The following is a 19,168-nucleotide window of genomic DNA, read 5'->3' as shown; positions in this document are numbered from 1 at the left end:
ATATATATATATATATATATTGCTCAAAACATGTTATTTTCCCCTTAAGTGTGTGTACTTTCTGTGTTTATAAATGGAATATATTTTTGTAATAGCAAAAATTCGAAAATATCTGCAGAGGGATTTTTATTTGCTAGCCAGATCTAGGAAGTTTGATCTCCATGGTAATGAGAGTCAGAGGAGTTGGCTTTAAAAAAACAAATCTGTGATCAGGCATTTATGTTACCTCTCATTCCTGTTTCTACTTCTCACCTTCCAAAGGAGCGTTTATGATCCCATTCTTGATCCTGCTGGTTCTGGAGGGGATTCCACTGCTGCACCTGGAGTTTGCTATCGGACAGCGCCTCAGGAAGGGCAGTGTGGAAGTGTGGACGGCCATTAACCCACATCTGACTGGTGTTGGTGACACAAACAGGAGACAAACACGTGTACTGTTGTTTGAGAAGTATGTAGTGAGCTGACCACAAAGCGTCCAATGTCAAAAAGACAGTTCTGCAATATTCAAAGTCGCGTTATCACATTTGATGAATGTGTATCTATCTTCTCCTTCTCATGGACTGAACCCCAAATAGCAGCCTTAGTCCCTACATAGTGCACTACGTAGGGAATAGGGTTCCGGTCTAAATTAGTGCACTATATAGGGAATAGGGTTCCATAGGGCTCTGGTCAAAAGTAGTGCACTACATAGGGAATAGGGTTCCATTGGGCTCTGGTCTAAAGTAGTGCACTATATATAGGGAATAGGGTTCCATAGGGCTCTGGTCTAAAGTAGTGCACTATATAGGCAATAGGGTTCCATAGGGCTCTGGTCTAAAGTAGTGCACTATATAGGGAATAGGGTTCCATAGGGCTCTGGTCTAAAGTAGTGCACTATAGAGGGAATAGGATTCCATAGGGCTCTGGTCTAAAGTAGTGCACTATAGAGGGAATAGGATTCCATAGGGCCCTGGTCTAAAGTAGTGCACTATAGAGGGAATAGGATTCCATAGGGCTCTGGTCTAAAGTAGTGCACTATAGAGGGAATAGGATTCCATAGGGCTCTGGTCTAAAGTAGTGCACTATAGAGGGAATAGGGTTCCATAGGGCTCTGGTCTAAAGTAGTGCACTATAGAGGGAATAGGGTTCCATAGGGCTCTGGTCTAAAGTAGTGCACTATAGAGGGAATAGGGTTCCATAGGGCTCTGGTCTAAAGTAGTGCACTATATAGGCAATAGGGTTCCATAGGGCTCTGGTCTAAAGTAGTGCACTATAGAGGGAATAGGATTCCATAGGGCTCTGGTCTAAAGTAGTGCACTGAAGACCACTGGTCAAATGATCCTTGAAGAAATATCTCATCGTTTGTGTCTTCTGTTTCAGGTATTGTCTGTCTGGCGTCGTTCATCGTTGCCCTGATATTCGCCCAGAGTTCTGGTAACTACTGGCTGCCTCTGTTCGACAGCTTTGCCGGCTCCGTGCCTCTCCTAGTCATCGCCTTCTGTGAGATGATAGCTTTGGTCCTCATCTATGGCATAGACAGGTGAGTGTTCGCCTCCTCTTCCTCCCCGATCCACCCCAACCGTTTGAGGCACAGAAATCAATCCAAGTAGCTGTGAATTTTGGCAAAAGCTAAACTGGCTAATGCATGTTTATCTTAATGATGCTGAAGTTGTTAGCCTCATGAACCAAGCCTGATCTTGCAAGCTCACATTCTGTTTCACGTGATATGTGAAAAGTGAAAGAAAAATGTGAGCTTCCAAAATCAGGCTGGTTTAATAACGAGGCTACAAAGTTGGCATGTAAATGTAGTATTCAAAGGGTTAATAATACTGCACCTAAGAAAGGAGAATGCACAGCATGTATTCGTGATGAGCGTCAAACAGTGAACAGTTCAAGAGAGGTCTGATGCATACGTCTCTCATAGTCTCTTTTAAAGCTCCAGCCTCTCCAGCATGTGTGTATTTATCTGTGTGTGTGTGTGTGTGTGTGTGTGTGTGTGTGTGTGTGTGTGTGTGTGTGTGTGTGTGTGTGTGTGTGTGTGTGTGTGTGTGTGTGTGTGTGTGTGTGTGTGTGTGTGTGTGTGTGTGTGTGTGTGTGTGTGTGTGTGTGTGTGTGTGTGTGTGTATCAGAGGAGTTGGGTACAGCAGGAGACAAATGTCCTTCTTCAATGAATGAATGAAGTATTCTTCTTCTACTACAGGTTTAATAAGGACATCAAGTTCATGATTGGTTACAGGGTCATAGGTCATAGGTCACAGGTCCCCCATCTTCTGTCAGGTGACCTGGAGGTTCGTCAGCCCTTTTAAAATCGTCTTAGTCATCTTCATCTTCATCTTCGTCATCTTCGTCAAGTCAGCTCCAACGTCACCTACATCGTCACCTACAATCCAAGGTTGGTAATGTTTCTCCTCTCTGTTCAAAATCAGGGGCCATATTGATAAAGCGTCTCAGAGTAACGACTGCTGATCAATGATCAGTTTTACCTTTTAGATTACAATGAACAGGAGAACACGGACAGGGGTGGGGACCTGATCCTAGATCTGCACTCCTACCCTGAGACACTTAATGAATATGGGCCCAGTTATTTTCACCCCCCAAGTATTTTAACCCCCCCCTAGACTACGCCACCCCTTGCATTGAAACAGGAGCCAAGGGGAACTAACTGACTACTTGTCACATATAGTCAGTACTTTTTTCCCCCAAGATATTAGTAGGAATAATTGATGGAATTTATATAGCACCATTCCATTTCACAGCGCTGTAAGGGGGGAAACTCCCCTCATCCACTACCAATGTGTAGCACGCTCCTTCTCATGGACATCTCTGTGTCTGCAGGCTGACTTCCCCACTCTGGAGGTGTTGGAGAATCCTACTTGGATTTACGTCATCATCTTTATCCTGGCAGGATTCCCCAGTCTGGAGGTGTTGGAGAATCCTACTTGGATTTACATCATCATCTTTATCCTGGCAGGATTCCCCAGTCTGGAGGTGTTGGAGAATCCTACTTGGATTTACGTCATCATCTTTATCCTGGCAGGATTCCCCAGTGTGGAGGTGTTGGAGAATCCTACTTGGATTTACATCATCATCTTTATCCTGGCAGGATTCCCCAGTCTGGAGGTGTTGGAGAATCCTACTTGGATTTACGTCATCATCTTTATACTGGCAGGATTCCCCAGTCTGGAGGTGTTGGAGAATCCTACTTGGATTTACGTCATCATCTTTATCCTGGCAGGATTCCCCAGTCTGGAGGTGTTGGAGAAACCTACTTGGATTTACGTCATCATCTTTATCCTGGCAGGATTCCCCAGTCTGGAGGTGTTGGAGAATCCTACTTGGATTTACATCATCATCTTTATCCTGGCAGGATTCCCCAGTCTGGAGGTGTTGGAGAAACCTACTTGGATTTACGTCATCATCTTTATCCTGGCAGGATTCCCCAGTCTGGAGGTGTTGGAGAATCCTACTTGGATTTACGTCATCATCTTTATCCTGGCAGGATTCCCCAGTCTGGAGGTGTTGGAGAATCCTACTTGGATTTACATCATCATCTTTATCCTGGCAGGATTCCCCAGTCTGGAGGTGTTGGAGAATCCTACTTGGATTTACATCATCATCTTTATCCTGGCAGGATTCCCCAGTCTGGAGGTGTTGGAGAATCCTACTTGGATTTACGTCATCATCTTTATCCTGGCAGGATTCCCCGGTCTGGAGGTGCCAGGCACGGCCATATTCGAGCTCATCCAAGACACGCTGCTGCAAGAAAAATGTCTACAGAGCAGAAGTCAACACTGTCTTTTCTGCCAGAGCAGAAGTCAACAGTGTCTCTTCTACCAGAGCAGAAGTCAACACTGTCTTTTCTACCAGAGCAGAAGTCAACACTGTCTCTTCTGCCAGAGCAGAAATCAACACTGTCTCTTCTGCCAGAGCAGAAGTCAACACTGTCTTTTCTACCAGAGCAGAAATCAACACTGTCTCTTCTGCCAGAGCAGAAGTCAACACTGTCTTTTCTACCAGAGCAGAAGTCAACACTGTCTCTTCTACCAGAGCAGAAGTCAACACTGTCTCTTCTACCAGAGCAGAAGTCAACACTGTCTCTTCTACCAGAGCAGAAGTCAACACTGTCTCTTCTACCAGAGCAGAAGTCAACACTGTCTCTTCTGCCAGAGCAGAAGTCAACACTGTCTCGTCTACCAGAGCAGAAGTCAACACTGTCTCTTCTACCAGAGCAGAAGTCAACACTGTCTCTTCTGCCAGAGCAGAAGTCAACACTGTCTCTTCTGCCAGAGCAGAAGTCAACACTGTCTCTTCTGCCAGAGCAGAAGTCAACACTGTCTCTTCTGCCAGAGCAGAAGTCAACACTGTCTACCAGAGCAGAAGTCAACACTGTCTACCAGAGCAGAAGTCAACACTGTCTACCAGAGCAGAAGTCAACACTGTCTACCAGAGCAGAAGTCAACACTGTCTACCAGAGCAGAAGTCAACACTGTCTACCAGAGCAGAAGTCAACACTGTCTACCAGAGCAGAAGTCAACACTGTCTACCAGAGCAGAAGTCAACACTGTCTACCAGAGCAGAAGTCAACACTGTCTCTGCCAGAGCAGAAGTCAACACTGTCTCTGCCAGAGCAGAAGTCAACACTGTCTCTGCCAGAGCAGAAGTCAACACTGTCTCTGCCAGAGCAGAAGTCAACACTGTCTCTGCCGGAGCAGAAGTCAACACTGTCTCTTCTACCAGAGCAGAAGTCAACACTGTCTCTGCCAGAGCAGAAGTCAACACTGTCTCTGCCAGAGCAGAAGTCAACACTGTCTCTGCCAGAGCAGAAGTCAACACTGTCTCTGCCAGAGCAGAAGTCAACACTGTCTCAGCCAAAGTTCAGATGCATGCTACGGAAATGCTGTAGAATACCACGTGGTCAACATTACATGGGACAATATTACATTGGAGAATACAAATTAGAGTAAATATCCAACATGTTTGGGGGTCAAATCCATTTTTTCCATTCAGTCAATTCAGGAAGTGCAAGAATATAAACTGTTTAATAATGGGCACTTCTTCTCTATCTGAATTGAACAAAGTGAAATGGGATCCATCTCAACCTTGGTTGGTCATGAGGCAAAGGAACCGTTTGAAGAACATCCAGGAATACATCTGAAATTGGCTGCAATGTCTCTTGATCATTCCACAAAGGACCGCACCAGTGCAATGAAACTGTTTGTTGTTTTTATCTATGTGATAATGTGTCTTTACATTGGAATTTCTGTAGGGTGTTTTTTCTTTTGTTTTGGGGTATCTGATGCAATGGAACACCTCACACACCATCTCAGCCCCTCACCTCACACACCATCTCAGCCCCTCACCTCACACACCATCTCAGCCCCTCACCCCACACACCATCTCAGCCCCTCACCTCACCTCAGCACTACACCCCACCTCAGCCCCTCACCTCACCTCAGCACTACACACACACACACGCACACACCTCAGCCCTACACCCCACCACCCCTACACCCCACCACCCCCCTCAGCCCTACACCCCACCACAGCCCACCACTCCACCTCACCCCTACACCCATCTCAGAGATGACATTGACATACTGTTCACCAATCAGAGATGGCTTTGACGTACTGTTCACCAATCAGAGATGACATTGACGTACTGTTCACCAATCAGAGATGGCTTCTACATACCGTTCACCAATCAGAGATGGAATTGACATACCGTTCACCAATCAGAGATGGCATTGACGTACTGTTCACCAATCAGAGATGGTGTCGACGTACTGTTCACCAATCAGAGATGGCATTGACATACTGTTCACCAATCAGAGATGGCGTCGACCTACTGTTCACCAATCAGAGATGGCGTCGACATACTGTTCACCAATCAGAGATGGCATATACGTACTGTTCACCAATCAGAGATGGCGTCGACCTACTGTTCACCAATCAGAGATGGCGTCGACATACTGTTCACCAATCAGAGATGGCGTCGACCTACTGTTCACCAATCAGAGATGGCGTCGACGTACTGTTCACCAATCAGAGATGGCTTTGACCTACTGTTCACCAATCAGAGATGGCTTTGACGTACTGTTCACCAATCAGAGATGGCGTCGACATACTGTTCACCAATCAGAGATGGCTTCTACATACTGTTCACCAATCAGAGATGGCGTCGACATACTGTTCACCAATCAGAGATGGCGTCGACATACTGTTCCCCAATCAGAGATGGCGTTGACATACTGTTCACCAATCAGACATGGCGTCGACATAGTGTTCACCAACACTGACAGACTGCCTACAGATTGCAGATATTAATATGACCCATTTTGTCGCAGGAGGATTTGAAAGGATATGTAATCATTAGAAATGCCACCAGGGGGCAGCTGGAAGCGGTGTTTGTAGGCTATACAGTAAGGTAGACTACAGGTCCTCTGGGTGTCAGTGCAAGTAGTCTATGTAGGCAACGTGTAAGCTACAGCCAAGTCTCCTGTGGATTGTTATGTGGATTATAATACATTTACTATATCTGTAGAGAGCAGATGTATTTTTGTAAACTTTTTTTTTTTACATCAATTGTTTTATTATATGTTGAAGGCAAGCATTAAATCAAATTGTATTGGTCACATACACATGGTTAGCAGATGTTATTAATGCGAGTGTAGCGAAATGCTTGTGCTTCTAGTTCCGACCGTGCAGTAATATCTAACAAGAAATCTAACAATTTCACAACAACTACCTAATACACACACAAGTGCAATAGGCTAAATACACTGAACAAAAATATAAAAGGCGACATGTAAAGTGCCAGAGATGTTTTTAAAGTAGCGTTTGGCTTAGTGACTGCAGGAATGTCCACCAGAGTTGTTGCCGGGTAGAATTTAATGTTTATTTTTCTACCGCAAGCTGCCTCCCAACGTCGTTTTAGAGAATTTGTTAGTACATCCAACCGGCTTCACAACCACAGACCACGTGTAAACACTCCTGCCCAGGACTTCCACATCTGGCTTCTTCACCTGTGAGATCGTCTGAGACCAGCCACCCGGACAGCTGATGAAACTGTGGATTTGCACAACCCGAAAAATGTCTGCACAAACTGTCAGAAACAATCTCAGGGTAGCTTATCTCTGTGGTCGTCATCCTCACCAGGGTCTTGACCTGACTGCAATTCGGCGTCGTAACCAACTTCAGTGGGCAAATGCTCACCTTGGATGGCCACTGGCACGCTGGAGAGGTGTGTTCTTCACGGATGAATCCCGGTTTCAACTGTACCGGGCAGATGACAGACAGTGTGAATGGCGTTGTGTGGGCGAGAGGTTTGCTGATATCAATGTTGTGAACAGAGTGTCCCATAGTGGCAGTGCGGTTATGGGATGGACAGGCATAAGCTACGGACAAGAAATTGAATTGCATTTTATCGATGGCTATTTGAATGCATAGAGATACAGTGATGAGATCTTGAGGCCCATTGTCGTGCCATTCATCCGCCTCCATCACCTCATGTTTCTGCGTGATAATGCACAGCCTCATGTTGCAAGGATCTGTACACAATTCCTGGAAGCTGAAAATGTCCCAGTTCTTCAATGGCCTGCATACTCACCAGACATGTCACCCATTGAGCATGTTTGGAATGCTCTGGATCGACGTGTATGACAGCATGTTCCAGTACCCGACAATATCCAGAAACTTCATAAAGCCATTGAAGAGGAGTGGGACAACATTCCACAGGCCACAATCAACAGTCTGATCAACTCTATGTGAAGGAGATGTGTCACGCTGCATGAGGCAAATGGTGGTCACACCAGACACTGACTGGTTTTCTGATCCACGTCCCTCACTACCTTTTTTTTTAAAGGTATCTGTGACCAACAGATGCATATCTGTATTCTCAGTCATATAAAATCCATAGACTAGGACATAATTCATATTTTTAAATTGACTGATTTCCTTATAGGAACTGTAACTCAGTAAAATCTTTGAAAATGATTGCCCTTTATATCAAATTTACCAAATCACTTCAGTTACATTTATTTATTTATATTATTTATATCTATATTATATTATATTTATATTTATATTATTTATATTTATATTATTTACATTTATTTATATTTATATTATTTATATTATTTATATTTATATTTATATATTGTCGCTGTCGGATGAAAACCTAATCTAATTTGATGGGAACCAATCAATGGGTTTTCACACTTTTCGTGACTACTGATAGGCTGACACACGTTTCTGCATGTTTTAGCTCCTCCCTTGTACTTGATTGATGAATTAAGGTCACTAATTAGTAAGGAACTCCCCTCACCTGGTTGTCTAAGTCTTAATTGAAAGGAAAAACCAAAAACAAGAAGACATTAGGTCCTCCATGGAAGGAGGTTGCCACCCCGGGGCTAACGGGTAGCCTACAGAACGTAACCTATTGGAATATCATCCAATAACAAGGGGCCTATTGGAATATCATCCAATAACAAGGGGCCTATAGGAATATAATCCAATAACAATGGGCCTATTGGGATGTCATCCAATAACAAGGGGCCTATTGTAAACATCAATTGCACTAGATTATCGCCAACTGATGTCTCGTTAAATCATCAATATGCGCTAAATTCACCCCCCCCCCCCCCCCCCCACAGCTGATCTCAATTGCAACCATGATGGTGTTACCTTAGTCAGAGATCTGTAAATAATGACAAGATGCTTATGTCTCCACCCTAACAATGGGAGTCGTCCCAAAGGCAGGAAGTCCCTCGGGCCCTCGGAGTGTGGTGTCAGGAAAATAACCTCACACTCAACGTCAACTAAACAAAGGAGATGATTGTGGACTTCAGGAATAAGCAGAGGGAGCACAACCCTATCCACATCGACGGGACAGTAGTGGAGAGGGTAGTAAGTTTTAAGTTCCTCTGCGTACACATCACGGACAAACTGAATTGGTCCACCCACACAGACAGCGTTGTGAAGAAGGCGCAGCAGCGCCTCTTCAACCTCAGGAGGCTGAAGACATTCAGCTTGTCACCAAAAACCCTCACAAACTTCTACAGATGCACAATCAAGAGCATCCTGTCGGGCTGTATCACCGCCTGGTACGGCAACTGCTCTGCCCACAACCGTACGGCTCTCCAGAGGGTAGTGAGGTCTGCACAACGCATCACCGGGGGCAAACTACCTGCCCTCCAGGACAACTACACCACCCGATGTCACAGGAAGGCCATAAAGATCATCAAGGACAACAACCACCCGAGCCACTGCCTGTTCACCCCGCTACCATCCAGAAGGCGAGGTCAGTACAGGTGCATCAAAGTAGGGACCGAGAGACTGAAAAACAGCTTCTATCTCAAGGCCATCAGACTGTTAAACAGCCATCACTAACATTGAGTGGCTGCTGCCAACATACTGACTCAACTCCAGCCACTTTAATAATGGAAATTGATGGAAATTGATCAAAAATGCATCACTAGCCACTTTAAACAATGCCACTTAATATAATGTATATGTATATACTGTACTCTATATCATCTACTGCATCTTGCCATCTTGCCATCTTTATGTAATACATCTATCACTAGCCACTTTAAACTTTGCACTTTTATGTTAACATACCCTACATTACTCATCTCATATGTATATACTGTACTCTATACCATCTACTGCATCTTGCCTATGCCGTTCTGTACCATCACTCATTCATATATCTTTATGTACATATTCTTTATCCCTTTACACTTGTGTGTATAAGGTAGTAGTTGTGGAATTGCTAGGTTAGATTACTCGTTGGTTATTACTGCATTGTCGGAACTAGAAGCACAAGCATTTCGCTACACTCGCATTAACATCTGCTAACCATGTGTGTATGTGACAAATAAAATTTGATTTGATTTGAAGTCAGGCGACAAGTTTAGATCTGCATATCAAGCATGTAGAAACACTTTGGGTTTATTCTGGACATATTTTGGCTTCGCCTCTTCCTCTCTGACTTAGTCCTGATTGCAACAACAGTTGTTCAAGAATCAGTATGTTCGCCCTGTGTTTGGCACGGCCGGTCAACTCAATAAACTGGATTAAGCGGCTCTCCTCTAGTGGGCAGATTGACCAGATCAGCATTTTCTGAGCTAAACTGACGCACCTCCAACAACAACACATAAAACCTCACATAATTCTGCCCAAAAAAACAATGACAATTCCTCTCAACCAGTGGCATATGGGCTTTTTTAGGTGAGCGCTGACGCCGCCCTATGACAAGCATCGCCCACTTTGTCAAAAGAGGAGCGTAAAATATTTATCTTGTCCGTTCCCAGCGCACCTTTCCAGGGTGCTGTTGGAGAGATGCATCACTTCTGCGCTTCCATTTTTTTTAATACATAAATCATTTAGCAGATACAGGATATGGTAGAAAGAGTGTGTGGCCTTTTCTGTAGCCTACAGACTGGAGATAAAATGGATGACAATGTAATGAGAAACTTTTTACATTATGCAGGTTTCTATGATAAAATAGCTTAACCTAAATGGTGCCCAATCAACAAAAAAAAACAAAAAACATTTTTAACAAAACAACAGATCCTTAAAACAGGACAGGTCAAAGTAAAATGAACGATATGGAACAAGCTACTCACCACTGCTGTCAAGGAGTTTCATCCCGTGGGCTAAATATTCATGATCAGTGGTTTCAAGTTTGTATCTGTCATTTTACGAGGTGATCATTTCCCACTGTGTAAAAACATTACAATAGACTCAGGAAAACTCCTCCTGATGAAGTTGGGATGTTCAGAGATTAAATAGCCAAATTGATGAGTCACAGGAATCAGGACTAATAAAGCTAAGGCCTGTTTTACAAACGTTGGGCCTACCACATAGATGTGCATTTATAACGTTCCATTGCGGGCAACATGGTAGGCAATTTATTTATTTTTACCTTTTGTTAAGAACTGACTTCAATAACGGCCTAGGAACAGTGGGTTAACTGCCTTGTTCAGGAGTAGAACGACAGATTTGTACCTTGTCAGCTTGGGGGATTCAATCTTGCAACCTTCCAGTTACTAGTCCAACGCTCTAACCACTAGGCTACCTGCCACTCCACTAGGCTACCTGCCACCCCGCTATACCCCAGTAAGCACCGGCCAACGTTGATGTCTTTTGTTTTTGTCCTGTCTGGACCGGCCATATTTTTTAAAATCTTTGTTTTACAAACGGTAGGCCTGCCACATAGATGGGAATTTATAACATTCCATTTCAGACGACACAGTAGGCCAGAGATAAACAACTCCATTCCACTGGGGACTAATTGGTGTCACACTTTTTCCCCAGCACCAGCTAGCACATCTGACACCAGTAATCAATTAATTATGATATGCAGTTTATAATTCAATTAGTTTCATCAGCTGTGTGACTAGGGATGGGGGGGGGGGGGGAGTGGTACACAACTCCGGCCCGTGAGGACTGGAGTTTCCCCTGAAGGCCGTACCTCAGAAAATACCGGTTCTGATTCCTTTTGGACATCTTTTTCTGGTCCAGTCCGGACCTTGTTGTCCACGTTTTTGTTTGGTTCATAGATGTCTATGTTTGGTTCAGATTTGGTCCGGTCCTGGACCTTAATTTGACCCAAACATAATTATATATAATTTCCAATTGTGATTATTCTTCGGAATAATAATACTTTTTTACTGTATAAAAAAAAAGCAACGCATTACCACCAATAAATCACTTTTCTTAAAATGTAATGTTAAAAGTAATTAGGAAAGACGTGGATGGCGGGCAAACAACTTGAGTCAAGGTGCAACCAAAAAATGGGATTCTCATTGAAAGGAAAAGGCTCAATTATCTTTGTATTATTCAAACAACTATTGAAAAGCTTCTTCAAAAGTAAATAGGTGATTTGAAAATCCTCTGAAAACGATATCAATGTCTGCTCCTGCTCTTCCTCCCCCTGGTTCTCGAGGACGCCAGACTCCCCAACATTACGCACTCAAGCCACATTCAGTACGCACACCTGCCTTTCCCCCGTCACGCACATCAGTGCTCATTGGACTCACGTGTACTCAATTACTTGTGTAATTTTCTTCCCTAAATCTGTTTGTTTCCTAGCTCTGTTCCCTGCTTCGGGATTGTTTGCCATATGTCCTGGTTTACCTGTGTGCTGACGCTGTTCCTGTCGTGTTCTATGTCTGTTCCTGAATAAATGTTTTGACTCCCCGTACCTGCTTCTCCTGTCCGGCGTCGGCCCTTACAATCTATAAATAACACAAAGTGAGTCAAAGCTTTCAGGAATGGGGTCATAATATTTTGTAACTTACACCGTTCAAACTCTAAAGCCAAATTCATATAAAGAAAAAATAATTAATATGCCACATGCTAGAAACAGTCAATTTTTTCACTTAACATCGGATTTTGTAGCAATTTTTTTTGAAGATATTTTATTAATGTTCAGAATTGATCAAAGGGCCAGTTGTTAGTAAAACGTTTACTAGAGACAGGAGACCAAGTGGAGACATAGGACGAGGTGGATATTTATATAACAAGGCCGTTTAATTACATGTAAAAATATCGTATGGAATCGTCGGGAAAGAGACCCGCTCTAGGCAGTTCATACAGATTATATAGGCAACTAGCAAAGTAGGTTGATCTGGTAGTCTGGCCTTCCGATTGATCGATCTGGGTCGTGGGTTGTCCTGTCCAGGCCTGATGTCGACATTCCATTGGTTCTTCCCACAGTTCTTTGTCTTGTGCTCCAACCTTGAGTTGTGTGTGTGTGTGTGATTGTCATGGGGGAGGGGAGTTGTGGGTGTCGTGTATATGTCTAAATGAGTCCAGCATATGTCCAAGAGAAAGAGGGGGTGTGTGCATGTTGTGTCAAGTATAGCTAGTGTTGAGAAGTTGTTAAAGCAAGTTACCAATATCTAATACAATTTCTTACACAGTGTAAATTAAAAACGGTCTTGATCTGGCCTTCCGGCCGCCAGTTGAATAGCCCTGATGTAGGAAATAGGGTGCCATTTGGGGCACATCCTTTACAAATGTCTAGCCAACTGTAGGTTACTTTAAACCTGACCAACCAGAGGACGATGGGTCTTTAGAGGAACGAACCTGACCAACCAGAGGACGACGGGTCTTTAGAGGAACGGACCTGACCAACCAGAGGACGACGGGTCTTTAGAGGAACGAACCTGACCAACCAGAGGACGACGGGTCTTTAGAGGAACGAACCTGACCAACCAGAGGACGACGGGCCTTTAGAGGAACGGACCTGACCAACCAGAGGACGACGGGTCTTTAGAGGAATTAACCTAAGGAAGGTTTTGCTGTCGCTTTGGCTTACTCTGTTTGAGGATTTAGAGACCAAGGTTGCTATCAATCACTTGGTAAAAATTAGTCAATACAAATAAAATTATTCAAATACTATAAAATGTCATTTCAGGGATAAAGAAATGTACAATATTTTACAAACAATCAAATAGCTTTGATGACATTATTTATAAAACTGTCTTCAAAGGGTTCTATTTAGAGGTCGACCGATTAATCGGAATGGCCGATTAATTAGGGACGATTTCAAGTTTTCATAACAATCGGAAGTCGGTATTTTTGGACAACGATTTGGCCATATTTTTTTTTTACACCTTTATTTAACTAGGCAAGTCGGTTAAGAACACATTATTATTTTCAATGACGGCCTATGTTAACTGCCTTGTTCAGGGGCGGAACGACAGATTTTTACTTTGTCAGCTCAGGGATTCAATCTTGCAACCTTACGGTTAACTAGTATAACGCTCTAACCACCTGCGTCACGAGGAGCCCGCCTGTTACGCATGCAGTAAGAAGCCAGGGTAATTTGCTAGCTAGCATTAAACTTATCTTATAAAAAACAATCAATCAATCAATCATAATCACTAGTTATAACTACACATGGTTGATGATATTACTAGTTTATCTAGCGTGTCCTGCGTTGCATATAATCGATGCGGTGCGCATTTGCGAAAAAGGGCTGTCGTTGCTCCAATGTGTACCTAACCATAAACATCAATGCCTTTCTTAAAATCAATACACAAGTTTATATTTTTAAACCTGCATATTTAGTTAATATTGCCTGCTAACATGAATTTCTTTAAACTAGGATAATTGTGTCACTTCTCTTGCAACAGAGTCAGGGTATATGCAGCAGTTTGGGCCGCCTGGCTCGTTGCGAACTGTGTGAAGACTATTTCTTCCTAACAAAGACAGCCAACTTCGCCAAACGGGGGATGATTTAACAAAAGCTCATTTGCGAAAAAAGCACAATCGTTGCAAGACTGTACCTAACCATAAACATCAATGCCTTTCTTAAAATCAATACACAGAAGTATATCTTTTTAAACCTGCATATTTAGCTAAAAGAAATCCAGGTTAGCAGGCAATATTAACCAGGTGAAATTGTGTCACTTCTCTTGCGTTCATTGCACGCAGAGTCAGGGTATATGCAACAGTTTGGGCCGCCTGGCTCGTTGCGAACTAATTTACCAGAATTTTACGTAATTATGACATAACATTGAAGGTTGTGCAATGTAACAGGAATATTTAGACTTATGGATGCCACCCGTTAGATAAAATACGGAACGGTTCCGTATTTCACTGAAAGAATAAACGTTTTGTTTTCGAAATGATGTTTCCGGGTTCGACCATATTAATGACCAAAGGCTCGTATTTCTGTGTGTTATTATGTTATAATTAAGTCTATGATTTGAAATTGATTTTATTGATGTATTATATTAAGTTAAAATAAGTGTTCATTCAGTATTGTTGTCATTGTCATTATTACAAATACATTTTTTTTTTTTTTTTTTTAAACGGCTGATTAAACGGTATCGGCTTTTTTGGGTCATCCAATAATCGTTATCGGCATCGGCGTTGAAAAATCATAATCGGTCGACCTCTAGTTCTATTGCCAGATATTACAACTACACGTCAATAAAACAGTATATTTGCACCAGTGTCTGGGTTAATAATTGTATCAGAAGGGAATACTGATAAGATGTATAAAGAATCAAAGGCCTTTACTCCATAACAAAACAAGGAAAACATTTTCCACACTATCAGTTCAAACGGGTTGCGTCCCAAACAGAACCTTATTCCCTATGGGCCAAGGTAAAAAGTTGGCTACTACGTAGGACATTTGGGACATTGATCAATCAATAGTTCACCTTTGGCCAGTCTTTTAATGTGCTGCTCAGAGTATCTTCAATATGTTCTTGGAACGTCTTGCACGGATAATTAAGATAAGCGTTGATAGGAAAGATGTGTCACCATGTTGGTAAATGAGAGGAGGGTTTTTGAGCACTTTGTACCAAAACCAAAGCCCATCAAATTTGATATGAACCATCCAGGGTTTTAACAGCCATCCCTCTAGTATCCCATCCAGGGTTTTAACAGCTATCCCTCTAGTATCCCATCAGGGTTTTAACAGCTATCCCTCTAGTATCCCATCCAGGGTTTTAACAGCTATCCCTCTAGTATCCCATCAGGGTTTTAACAGCTATCCCTCTAGTATCCCATCCAGGGTTTTAACAGCTATCCCTCTAGTATCCCATCCATGGTTTTAACAGCTATCCCTCCAGTATCCCATCAGGGTTTTAACAGCCATCCCTCCAGTGTCCCATCCATGGTTTGAACAGCTATCCCTCCAGCATCCCATCAGGGTTTTAACAGCCATCCCTCTAGTGTCCCATCCATGGTTTTAACAGCTATCCCTCCAGTATCCCATCAGGGTTTAAACAGCCATCCCTCTAGTATCCCATCAGGGTTTTAACAGCTATCCCTCCAGTATCCCATCAGGGTTTTAACAGCCATCCCTCTAGTATCCCATCAGGGTTTTAACAGCTATCCCTCTAGTATCCCATCCAGGGTTTTAACAGCTATCCCTCTAGTATCCCATCCAGGGTTTTAACAGCTACCCCTCTAGTATCCCATCCAGGGTTTTAACAGCTATCCCTCCAGTGTTCCATCCAGGGTTTTAACAGCTATCCCTCTAGTATCCCATCAGGGGTTTAACAGCTATCCCTCTAGTATCCCATCCAGGGTTTTAACAGCTATCCCTCTAGTATCCCATCAGGGGTTTGACAGCTATCCCTCTAGTATCCCATCCAGGGTTTTAACAGCTATCCCTCTAGTATCCCATCCAGGGTTTTAACAGCTATCCCTCCAGTATCCCATCCAGGGATTTAACAGCTATCCCTCTAGTATCCCATCCAGGGTTTTAACAGCTATCCCTCTAGTATCCCATCAGGGTTTTAACAGCTATCCCTCTAGTATCCCATCAGGGTTATAACAGCTATCCCTCTAGTATCCCATCCAGGGTTTTAACAGCTATCCCTCTAGTATCCCATCCAGGGTTTTAACAGCTATCCCTCCAGTATCCCATCCAGGGTTTTAACAGCTATCCCTCCAGTATCCCATCAGGGTAATAACAGCTATCCCTCCAGTATCCCATCAGGGTTTTAACAGCTATCCCTCTAGTATCCCATCAGGGTAATAACAGCTATCCCTCCAGTATCCCATCAGGGTTTTAACAGCTATCCCTCTAGTATCCCATCAGGGTAATAACAGCTATCCCTCTAGTATCCCATCCAGGGCAATAACAGCTATCCCTCTAGTATCCCATCAGGGTTTTAACAGCTATCCTTTTAGTATCCCATCCAGGGTTTTAACAGCTATCCCTCTAGTATCCCATCAGGGTAATAACAGCTATCCCTCTAGTATTCCTTCAGGGTTTTAACAGCTATCCCTCTAGTATCCCATCAGGGTCTTAACAGCTATCCCTCTAGTATCCCATCCAGGGTTTTAACAGCTATCCCTCTAGTATCCCATCCAGGGTTTTAACAGCTATCCCTCTACTATCCCATCCAGGGTTTTAACAGCTATCCCTCTACTATCCCATCCAGGGTTTTAACAGCTATCCCTCTAGTATCCCATCAGGGTTTTAACAGCTATCCCTCTAGTATCCCATCAGGGTTTTAACAGCTATCCCTTTAGTATCCCATCCAGGGTTTTAACAGCTATCCCTCTAGTATCCCATCAGGGTTTTAACAGCTATCCCTCTAGTATCCCATCCAGGGTTTTAACAGCTATCCCTCTAGTATCCCATCCAGGGTTTTAACAGCTACCCCTCTAGTATCCCATCCAGGGTTTTAACAGCTATCCCTCTAGTATCCCATCCAGGGTTTTAACAGCTATCCCTCCAGTATCCCATCAGGGTAATAACAGCTATCCCTCCAGTATCCCATCCAGGGTTTTAACAGCTATCCCTCCAGTGTCCCATCCAGGGTTTTAACAGCTATCCCTCCAGTATCCCATCAGGGTTTTAACAGCTATCCCTCTAGTATCCCATCAGGGTTTTAACAGCTATCCCTCCAGTGTCCCATCCAGGGTTTTAACAGCTATCCCTCTAGTATCCCATCAGGGGTTTAACAGCTATCCCTCTAGTATCCCATCCAGGGTTTTAACAGCTATCCCTCTAGTATCCCATCCAGAGTTTTAACAGCTATCCCTCCAGTATCCCATCCAGGGTTTTAACAGCTATCCCTCTAGTATCCCATCCAGGGTTTTAACAGCTATCCCTCCAGTGTCCCATCCAGGGTTTTAACAGCTATCCCTCTAGTATCCCATCAGGGGTTTAACAGCTATCCCTCTAGTATCCCATCCAGGGTTTTAAACAGCTATCCCTCTAGTATCCCATCAGGGGTTTAACAGCTATCCCTCTAGTATCCCATCCAGGGTTTTAACAGCTATCCCTCTAGTATCCCATCCAGGGTTTTAACAGCTATCCCTCTAGTATCCCATCCAGGGTTTTAACAGCTATCCCTCTAGTATCCCATCCAGGGTTTTAACAGCTATCCCTCCAGTATCCCATCCAGGGATTTTACCAAGCCCAACCCTGCTTAGCTTTGATATGTGTCTCTGACTATTACCAATGTGCTATTGTGAGGATGATTGTTGCGAAATCTCCACATAATAGATTTACTGGTGCTATTTATTTATTTATTTTATTTTTATTTCACCTTTATTTAACCAGGTAGGCTAGTTGAGAACAAGTTCTCATTTACAACTGCGACCTGGCCAAGATAAAGCAAAGCAGTGCGACAGAAACAACAACACAGAGTTACACACGGAGTAAAACAATAAACAAGCCAATAACACAATAAACAAGTCAATGACACAGTAGGAAAAATAAAGTCTATATACGGTGTGTGCAAAAGGCATGAGGAGGTCGGCAATAAATAGGCCATAGCAGCGAATAATTACAATTTAGCAGATTAACACTGGAGTGATAAATCATCAGATGATCAAAGTCATTCCAAAGTGTAGGTTCAACAGAGCCAATGAAAAGTAACAACACTTTATCAATCATATACTATATGGTCAATGATGCTATTTAGGCCTATAAAGCATTTCAGAAGTCATCCACAGCTAAGTATTAAATTTAGAGCCAGGATTCAACCAAAAAATTGACAATACATATGTAGGCCTAGGGTTTCAAGCTTTGGTTGATTTCAAATGGAATCTAAGAAGTAGTAATAAATATGTTTGATTCACATCTCGATAAGTTAACCCCTTAGAGTCCATGTCCGCATAATATAAAAACTCCCCCCATCAAAATCCATCTGTTTCTCTCTCTCTCTCTCACCTTTATTTAACTTGGCAAGTCAGTTAACAACAAATTCTTATTTACATTGACGACCTAATGACGATCTACATGTCTAAATGTTGATATTTTGGATGTGTTGTCAAACAAACATTTAAATATTACTTTTGTAAGACAGTAATGTTAAAGTTATCTTCGAAAACTAAAATAATAGGTTTTAAAATCAACCTTAAAATGAGTAACACATCCATGGTCACATTTAGAAGTTACTGTAACTATAAATGTCTTCTTATGTAATCATAGGAAGCGTTCAAGGTCACAGGTCTGTGGAAATCTTTACAATTGCTACACTAATCTAACAAAGAATCTCAAACGGCATTGATCACTTGCACCATGTACTTTAACGTAATCTCAACTGTAATGTACTTTAACGTAATCTCAACTGTAATGTACTTTAACGTAATCTCAACTGTAATGTACTTTAATGTAATCTCAACTGTAATGTACTTTAATGTAATCTCAAATAACTTCAATCCAGGTCATGTAGCTGTGCTATTAGATCAACCACAGTGA

At 42.8% G+C, this 19,168-nt stretch overlaps 1 long non-coding RNA gene across 1 annotated transcript in view; it reads right to left on the bottom strand.

Annotated features, from left to right (window-relative positions):
• Positions 1-2,162: 2,162 nt before the first annotated feature.
• LOC139555331 (uncharacterized) overlaps positions 2,163-19,168 on the bottom strand; it is a 23,620-nt gene continuing 6,614 nt past the window's right edge. Inside the window, exon 2 of the long non-coding RNA XR_011670982.1 lies at positions 2,163-2,356. This is a non-coding gene — a long non-coding RNA (uncharacterized lncRNA). The remainder of the gene's footprint in view (positions 2,357-19,168) is intronic.

The sequence above is a fragment of the Salvelinus alpinus genome, chromosome 26 (genome assembly GCF_045679555.1).
Source record: "Salvelinus alpinus chromosome 26, SLU_Salpinus.1, whole genome shotgun sequence".
Lineage (NCBI taxonomy): Eukaryota > Metazoa > Chordata > Actinopteri > Salmoniformes > Salmonidae > Salvelinus > Salvelinus alpinus.
This window is presented reverse-complemented; position numbering and strand designations above follow the sequence as displayed.